General features: G+C 32.9%; 1 long non-coding RNA gene across 1 annotated transcript; it reads left to right on the forward strand.

The window, feature by feature from the left end:
* Positions 1–7,029: 7,029 nt before the first annotated feature.
* On the forward strand, positions 7,030–7,658 carry LOC121216071 (uncharacterized). The gene is made up of 2 exons (XR_005912138.1): positions 7,030–7,433; positions 7,557–7,658. It is a non-coding gene; the product is annotated as an uncharacterized lncRNA (long non-coding RNA).
* The last annotated feature ends 1,377 nt before the right edge of the window (positions 7,659–9,035 follow it).

Below are 9,035 nucleotides of genomic sequence, written 5' to 3' on the forward strand. Positions count from 1 at the left end.
AAAGAATGAATGAATATTGGCTCAAAAATAAATGCAAAGATGTATTTTATTAGAACAACTACGTTCAGACATGAGCTTGTTTCATAAAGGAATTCTTATTGCCTCTAGGCTAAAAGCAACAAGTGTGTTCTGAACATTACTTTAAGTAAGCCATAGATGCTACAGAGATTTCTTCTACAATTCGATTATTTAGATGCTCCCAAGTTTATAAGGGTGGATATTTAACAAGGTCCTTTTTCAAGTGTGTCTTCATATATGGCATTGATATGAACGCTTTTCAACTCTTCTTCATATATCGTATTCATCCCATTATCAATGTAATTGGGTAGCAAATTTTCTACACTGATGGCCTCATCAAATTTGACAATGCCTATATTGATGAGTCTTTCAACTATCTTTTTTATTGGGATTGAATTTTCTATCAAGTGCCCTGCAATTCCTGCATGGTATTCACACTGGGCATTTGCGTCGTATCCCTTAGGGTACGGAGGCTACAAGGGCTTTAAATAGTAAGGGGAAACGACGTGTGCATCGAAAAACCTTTGATATAGCTCCTTATACGACATTGGTATAGGCGTGAACTGAAACCTTCCTATGTTTGTCCTCATGCAAGTTTCTTGCTTTAAAGGGCCCTAATGGCTGGTGGTTTTTGTCCTTGGCTGCCCCATAGTGATTGGTTTTGAGTAGCCCCTATTGTACCTACTTGCATTATCCACCTTATTCGCCTTCTTCCTTGGGGCTTTTACAGTATCTGGGTACTCTATTCGTGCCTGTTTTGTTTTTGCTGGATTATCAAGGGCAACAGGATTGGTTAGATTGCCTTTTAGATTAGAACCTGGGCCTGTCGAGTAATTTGTCGGCGTCGATGTACCAGTCTGATATTGTTGGGGTCTAATAGCAAAGAGTGCCTCTTGTGGACGTGCATCTGGTTGAACCTGGAAACTTATCGGGGTAAAACCTAGGGAATAGGCAAGATCCTTATTATCAACTCCAAAGTGGCCCACTGAGTCTTTCCCTTTTTCTAACTCTCTAGCCAATAACTGGGTTAACTGGTTTATCATATTTCTTTGAAACTCTATCATCTGGTCTTTCATATCCTGTTGAAATTTGGTCAATTGCTCTAGCATCTGTATTTGCATCTGCTCTAATCTCTCCAACCTTTGGTCCATTCCCTTAGCCTTTGCTTGGGTATTGTAAGGGTGTTGGCTTTCCAGATTAACTGAAATAACTTTAATCAATTAGACTCTTTTAATGGATTTTAATGCATATGAAGTAATTTAGTGCAAATGAATGAAATTAATGCAAAAAAAAACGTTGATTCTGGTTCAATTCTTTACTAAAACAACTTTACTAGAAAACAGATCTCTTTACATAAAGCGGATACATATACGATTTTGCCCTCGATCATCCGGATATTAAGATGCATCTCGCGAATTTTCCAATAGACATCTACTAGCTCCTTTTGCTTGATCCAGGTCGCAACTCCTTGCTCACTCATGCTCCTGATCTTCTTTAAAAAGGTTGGGATGTTTGACAACTCTTGAAGAATCTTTGCTAACTTGAATCTTCAAGCAACACAGTAAGGTTGTATACTCCTCTTGTTACACTTCTCGCATCACGTTTTCTTGGATATATTCGGACAACCATATTGACTTCCACTTTATCAAGAAATCTATTTTCCATGACAAGCTCTCTATTTAGCAACTAAACATGAATCAACACCTCTTTTCTATGATGAAATGCCATGCAGTCAAAATGTCATGCAGCCAAAACAAAACATAAGTTAATATCAGGTATAAACGTAGAATCCAATACAATCAAGAAATAATAAAACACCTATTCGGGTATCTACTAGGGTTCAGTGTAGTTCTACCTTGGGTGAGTTTCTAAGGTTCACTATATGAGGTTTGGCTTCTAGAGAAAAAGTACCCGAACCAGTAGATTCCTCGATCCTCACCCATTATAGGCTCATATGGACCGAGTTCAGTTCAGGGGAATACATTTCCCTATGGCTGCACGGAGATGAAAATCTCACGAAGACATAGGTACGGATGTATCCCGAAAGTGGTCCACTATCCTGCACGGAGGTAAAACCTCACGAAGGACTAGTTTCTTGCTTCCACTTAGAGGGATAAAATTGAACAACTTATGTAATGCAAAATGAAAATACAGATTAATAGATTTGGACCAACCAAACAAACACACTATGATTAAAACCATAAAAATAATGGATAGAATGCAAAAAGGGAAATTTAAAAGAAATTTTGATTTTCCGACAAAAGGACAACACTTAATCAATTTGTGGCTTGACTCTCGAGATGTCCCTAGTGGAGTCGCCAAGCTGTCGAAACCATTTTTATTTAAACGAGGTTGACTTTTATTTAAAAACGAAAATAGAGTCGCCACCAATCTATTTTTATGAAGTGTGATTGGGTCACCTAGAAAAGAAGTTATTTTTAATAAACGATTTGATTTTATTAAAAATAACGATTTTGGTCCACGAAATTTAGAAAAATGGGTTCGGGAGTCGGTTACGTACGAGGAAGGATAAGCACCCTCGTAATGCCCAAAATTGGTACCTAGTTGATTAATTAATGTCTTAATGTCGAATGTTGAAAATTTGAAGAGATCAAAACAATTCCCCTTTTAAAATCCTTATTGAACTTTATTATTTTGAAAGCTAAATAACATTTGGCCATCTTACTTTAATGAAGAAATCGAAACCCCGTAAGTTAGGGTACGATTCTTTGAAGTTCCGATGACAACACACAAAGTTGTTTTTATTAAAATTCTCATCTTGAGATAACAAAACGTCGTATCCAGTGAGTTAGGATATAACATTTTGAATTCTCGAGAATAAGCTTTTATTTGAAATTTGTATGATTTTATTGAAAAAGGGATACTCGACTATTTTGAATTTAACGAGAAAATTGAAGCCCAGTAAGTTAGGGCATAATCTTCTCGAAAATCTTAAATATCGAGTCTTGCGTTATAAACTTTTGAATAAAATGTAATGTGATTAAATGATAACATACGACGCAAAAGGATAATTTGTAAATGAATCATACACTAATGAATAACAAATAATTAATAAACAAATATAAACATGCATGGCAACAATAATTTTAATTATACATTATATAAATATCAATATCAATATTTTAAAATTAAATGAATTAATAATCAATTTTAAAAGATATACTAAAGAAATCAATGGCAAAAGGAGAAATTCTACGTTCAAAATTTTAAAATAAACAATATATATGAGTTAAAACAAATAATTTATATGAATGTAAAATTTAATACAAATAATATCTACAATTTGAAATGAATTGCATAATTTACAATAACTAATATATAATAAATTTGAAATAATAATACATATAAAATTTAAAAAATTTGATGATAATTCTAAAATAATCATACTTGATAAATCCAAAATAATAGTATATAATAAATTTAAAAATATTAATTATAAATTTGAAATAGATATACATGATAAATTTAAAATAATGTTAAAAATAAATTTAAAATAATAATATTGATAAATTACAAAATATAAAACATGATAAATCTAAAATAATAATATACAATACACTTAGATAATTTGAATGATTAATTTAATAATAATAAGTATAAACATTCAAATAATATCAAATTCAAAATTTTGAAAAAACATAATAATCAATACTTAAATAAATAAAACACAAACAAATTAAATCAAACTAGTGAGGATTAAATTGAATTTAAAACAAAATTAAAAGGAAAAAATGAGAATAAAACCAAACTGAGGGCCAAAATATGGAAAAAAACGATAGTATAAAAAATAAATTGTAATTGATAATATATGGAAAGAAATTTTAAAGCAAATAATCAAACAATTTAAAATGGATGATTTATAACACAAGTTTTTAAAAAATAAACAACATGTGTGACATAATATTAAAAACAAATAAAGTATATAATTAATAGAAAAAAATAAAAGAATGATAAGAATGGTTAAATGAATGAACAATATGTAAATAAGAAAGTTGATGGATAAATAAACAAATAAAAGTAAAAGAATAATTAATGATTAAACAATTAAATAGATAAATAAAAAAGGTTAAAAAAACGCTTAAGTCAGCCTTACTCCCACAATATGAAGATTCAACGAAATTCCTCCACCAAAATCCAACTCAAATGAAAGCAACTTAAAAAGAAACGAAGATGAACGAAAAATAAAATAAGAACAAGCCACAGAAAATAAGAACGCAAGAGAAGGAGAAATTTGAGTGAATGCTCTTAAGAATTATTATTGCTCCAAACCCAAGTGTTTTACAATGAAGGGAGAGGCCTCTATTTATAGTTGAGCCTCCCCAAATCCAACGGTATAGATCAATTACATCAACGGCTAAGATTTAAAGGGTATCTACAATTTAAATCTCTAATATTACAAAATCTTATCTTCTAAGATTGCATATCTTATTAAGATTGCATATCCTATCTAAGATTGCATATCATTTTTCAAGTAATGGGTCATTCCGATCGGGCCAAATGATACAATTTTGGACTGAACTTGGACTTTATTATTTTGGGTTTATTATTTTTTTTGTGAGCCCGGGCTAAATTGGCCTATTACACTCACTATGATGTTTATATATCAAGAGAAGTCGTGTGCTTTTCAAGGAATTATTCCTAGGGCTTTACAACTAGTAACAGGCTCTCAAGTTTCTAAGAGTTTTACCATGAATGACAAGGGACCAAATCCCATGTTATTAGTTGAAAGGGATCAGACATCTATTAGAATGTCTTCACTTCAAATTCCCAATAATTTAACACAACTCCTAGTCGAATTCAAGGATGTTTTCCAGGTGCCTAAGAATCTTCCACCTCACAGCTACATGATCACCGAATTCCATTGTTGGATGAGTCTAAAGTAGTGAAAACTAGAACATATAGGTACTCCCTCTTCAAAAGGCAAAATTTGAAAGGCTTGTAGGGGACATGCTACAAATTGGAGTGATTCTAAATAGCAACAACCCTTTTGCTTCACTAGTGGTCATGGTAAAAAAGAAGGATGACAGTTGGAGACTTTGCATTGACTATAAACAGTTAAATCATGTCACTATCAAAGACCAATTTCCAATTCCTATAATTGAGGAGTTGTTAGATGGACTCGGGGCAGCAACTCATTTCTCAAAGTTGGACCTCAGGTCAGGTTACCACCAGATCTGAATGTGGGATCACGACATCCACAAAACATCCTTCAAAACCCATGAAGGTCACTATAAATTTGTGGTCATGCCATTCGGCCTAACAAACGCCCCCTCTAGTTTCCAATCACTAATGAACACAGTCTTTAAAAAGCTCCTTCGAAGGTCAGTACTCGTATTTTTTATGACATACTTGTGTATTCTATTGGTTGGCAGGAACATCTAGCACAGCTGAAAGAGGTTCTCCAAATCTTAAAGCATAACCAACTTTTTGCAAACCTGAGTAAAGTTGTTTTGGTACTTCACAAATAGAATATTTGGGACATATCATCCATCAAGGTATGGTCTGAAATTTGGAATAGAATTGTTAGCTTAGTACTGGTGGAAACGAAACTACAGCAAGTAATCTATGAGCTACAACAACAACCCCATGCTCACCTTAAATATATCTGGGATGGAACAATATTGCGAAGAAAGGGAAATATGGTCGTTGGCAGCAATACAGATCTCAGGAGGGATCTTTTCCAATATTTCCATGATAGTCCATTGGGGGGCCACTCTAGAATACCTGCCACATGACATTGCATCTCCAGTTTAGTTTACTGGAACGGTCTATTAAAAAGATCTTAAGAACTGGATGCAGGAGTGTTTAACTTGTCAAATATGCAAAGTAGACCTCGCAACCTCCTCTGGTCTCCTTCAGCCTCTACCAATCCCCGATCAGGCTTGGTCTGCCATTAGTATGGACTTTATTGAGGGATTACCCCCATCCAAGGGAAAGAACACAATAATGGTCGTGGTTAACCAACTCACTAAGTATGAACACTTCTTATCACTAGGTCACCTGTTCATTACAGTCGCTGTTGCCCAAGAATTTCTGTCACATTTACAAACTCCATGGAGCCCCCGAATCCATTGTGTCTGACTGAGACAAATTTTTCATTAGCACCTTCTGGCAGGAGCTATTCAAACATATGGGAACCAAATTGCATCTCTCCACTGTATACCACCCACAAACAGATGGTCAAACAGAGGTCTTGGATAGATGTTTAGAAGGTTATTTATGCTACATGACAGGTGAAAGACCTAGCGATTGGATCAGTTGGCTATCTTTAGCCGAATGGTGGTATAATACCACACATCACACATCCATACACTCTTCCCCTTATACAACACTTTATGGTCAAGACCCTCCTTTGCACCAACCTTATCTTGCTGGCTCTTCACTAATGGCTATTGTGGATCGTAGCATGCAAGCAAGAGAAACAGCTCGACAGCTACTCAGATTTCATTTTAAAGGATCTCAAGCAAGAATGAAACAATTGGCTGATAAAAAAAGATCAGATAGAGAATTTTAGGTGGGCGATTTGGTTTATCTTCGATTGCAACCTTATCAACAACACTCTATTTGATGAATAGCGAATCAGAAACTATCCCCCAAATACTTTGGCCCGTATCCTGTTGAAACTAAAGTGGGACGAGTTGCTTATAGACTATCCTTACCTGTTTGCTCGAGAATTCACCCTACCTTCCACGTATCACAACTGAAAAAACATATTGGCCGAGCACCTCATTCTCTATTACTACCCTTAGCCGGACCTGAGGGTGCTCTACTGAATGTTCTAACCAAGGTTGTGGACAGAAGGGTGGTCAAAAGAGGTAATTAGGTCGTTATCGAGGTTTTAGTAAAATGGGCAAGTACTTTTCCTGAGAACTCAACATGGGAGAATTTCAATGAACTTCGCAAGAAATTTCCAGACTTTGATCGTTGAGGACAAGGATCATGTTCGAGGGAGGAGTAATTGATATGGGACAGAATGTTACTTCAACACAATGGTCTACCTTTTAATTTATTGTTAATTTCGTTAATTAAATGTTTTGTTAATGCTTATTTAATTAAGGCAAAAACATTGCGTTTTGTTTAGTGAAACGGTGCGTGTAAGGAATAGCTAAAATGTGTCATTTCAGTCCTAGCTTAGTAAGTAAAACAGTGTGCAGCTGATAACTATTTTGACAACTGTTTTTTGGTTGTTGTCTTGTACTCGTCATTTGTCTCTATTTGAGCAGCAAGGAGGCTCAGAAAAATGTTATGAATGAAAGACCAGAATTCTTAATTCTCTATCTTCTTCCTCCTTCTCTAAAGTTTTCTTCTTCCTCCTTCTCCCTTATTTTTCTATCTTCCGTGTGTTACTTACCATGGTGTCACTGTTCTCAACCTCGAGAGTTATGGTCTTGCAGGTTAGGGTTTTGACGAATATCTACATCTTTTATTCTCCCTGACTTTCTTTTTGTAATCAGCCTTCCCTAAAGAGCTAACAACTCGAATGGTTGATTCTTGGCTTTTATACTTCAATTTTCTAGGGTTCTTTTTGGAGACGATGATGTAATTGGGCCCTTTCTTAGCACAAAAAGGAAAAGAAATATTGGGCTTTATAAACTTGCTCACCCAATTTTCAATCTTAATTAACTATTATACATGTCATATATGTTGAGATCTTTTAGGTTTGTAACACTTGTATATTGATGTATAGGGTTAGCTGAAAGGTTAAATTAGTTAATACTAGTTTGTATGTTGATGTGTGGGTTGTTCATGTATATTTAAAAAAAACATGTTATATGTCGATTGAGTCTTAACTCGATTGATATCGGTATTGTTGTCAGTGCAAGAGGACGTGGGTTTGAGTGCGGTCAAGTGCATTATCCTCTTATTTAAGAGTTGGGGAGGGATTTTGGGTAGTTTTAGGCATTCTATCAAAATAGAATGAAATTAATGTTTAAAAAATAAAACATATTATATTAGGTTATTTTATTAATTTTTTAAAATAATTTGCATTGTTTTAAATTGATAATTTAAGAAAAAGATACATATAATTATTTTAATTAGAATAATTAAAAGTGTTAGCTATTTAGAATAAGTAATGACATTGTAAAAGTAAAAGAGAAAATTATGTCCAAACTAAAGTATAAGAAATTAATCCAAAATAGAATTATACAAATAATGACTAAACTGAATTAAATTAAAAACATTAAACCCTAAATATAATTTTTTTCTCCTTGTCTCATTGAATGCATAGCTTGTCTTTTCTTCTCCCATCTTCTTCTTTGTATTCCCTGAAAAATACACTGTAAATGAAGAACATGTTTAAATATTTAGGTTTAACCTGTCAAAAAGCGAAATCGAAAAATTCAAATCTTATTTATGCACTCATTGTATTAGAATTTTAAGAAAATCCTTCTCTGGTGTAAGAGTTATAAAAATTAATGGAGCACCTAAAAATATTGGAAGGAAATCTCATCAAAGCACAAGACTTAATTTATTTTGGTTTTCTAAAATTTGTAGATAAAAAAAATGTAAATTAAAAATAATCTCTTCAAAGCAGAATATTTTGAGTTTATGTGGTTTCTAAAACCCAATGTATATATATATATGGTGGAAGAACATTTCATCAATGCACAATATTTGAAATATTTTCTACCAATAAAAATAGTTTGACTTTTTTGTTTGAAATTGACTACTTTTTTAATATGAATATATATATTTTTTTTATGTTTTCTGATTTTTAGATCCATTGCACGCATTTTACGATTTATTTTTATGTGCTTTTTAAAATATTTTTATATTGATCTTAAAATATGTAGTTCTAAAAAAATTTAGTTTGAAACAACATATAAATCACTTCAAGTTTTAAAATATATATATATTTTTCGTAATCAAAATTTGAAAACCTATGATTAAAAATTTTATATAAATATTGTATAAACAAATTGTAATCCAAGAAAAAAAATACTAATATATTGGAATACCTTTTGCCATTCATGTCCCGAAGGCATCTCTTCCTT

Source organism: Gossypium hirsutum, chromosome D04, assembly GCF_007990345.1.
Source record: "Gossypium hirsutum isolate 1008001.06 chromosome D04, Gossypium_hirsutum_v2.1, whole genome shotgun sequence".
Lineage (NCBI taxonomy): Eukaryota > Viridiplantae > Streptophyta > Magnoliopsida > Malvales > Malvaceae > Gossypium > Gossypium hirsutum.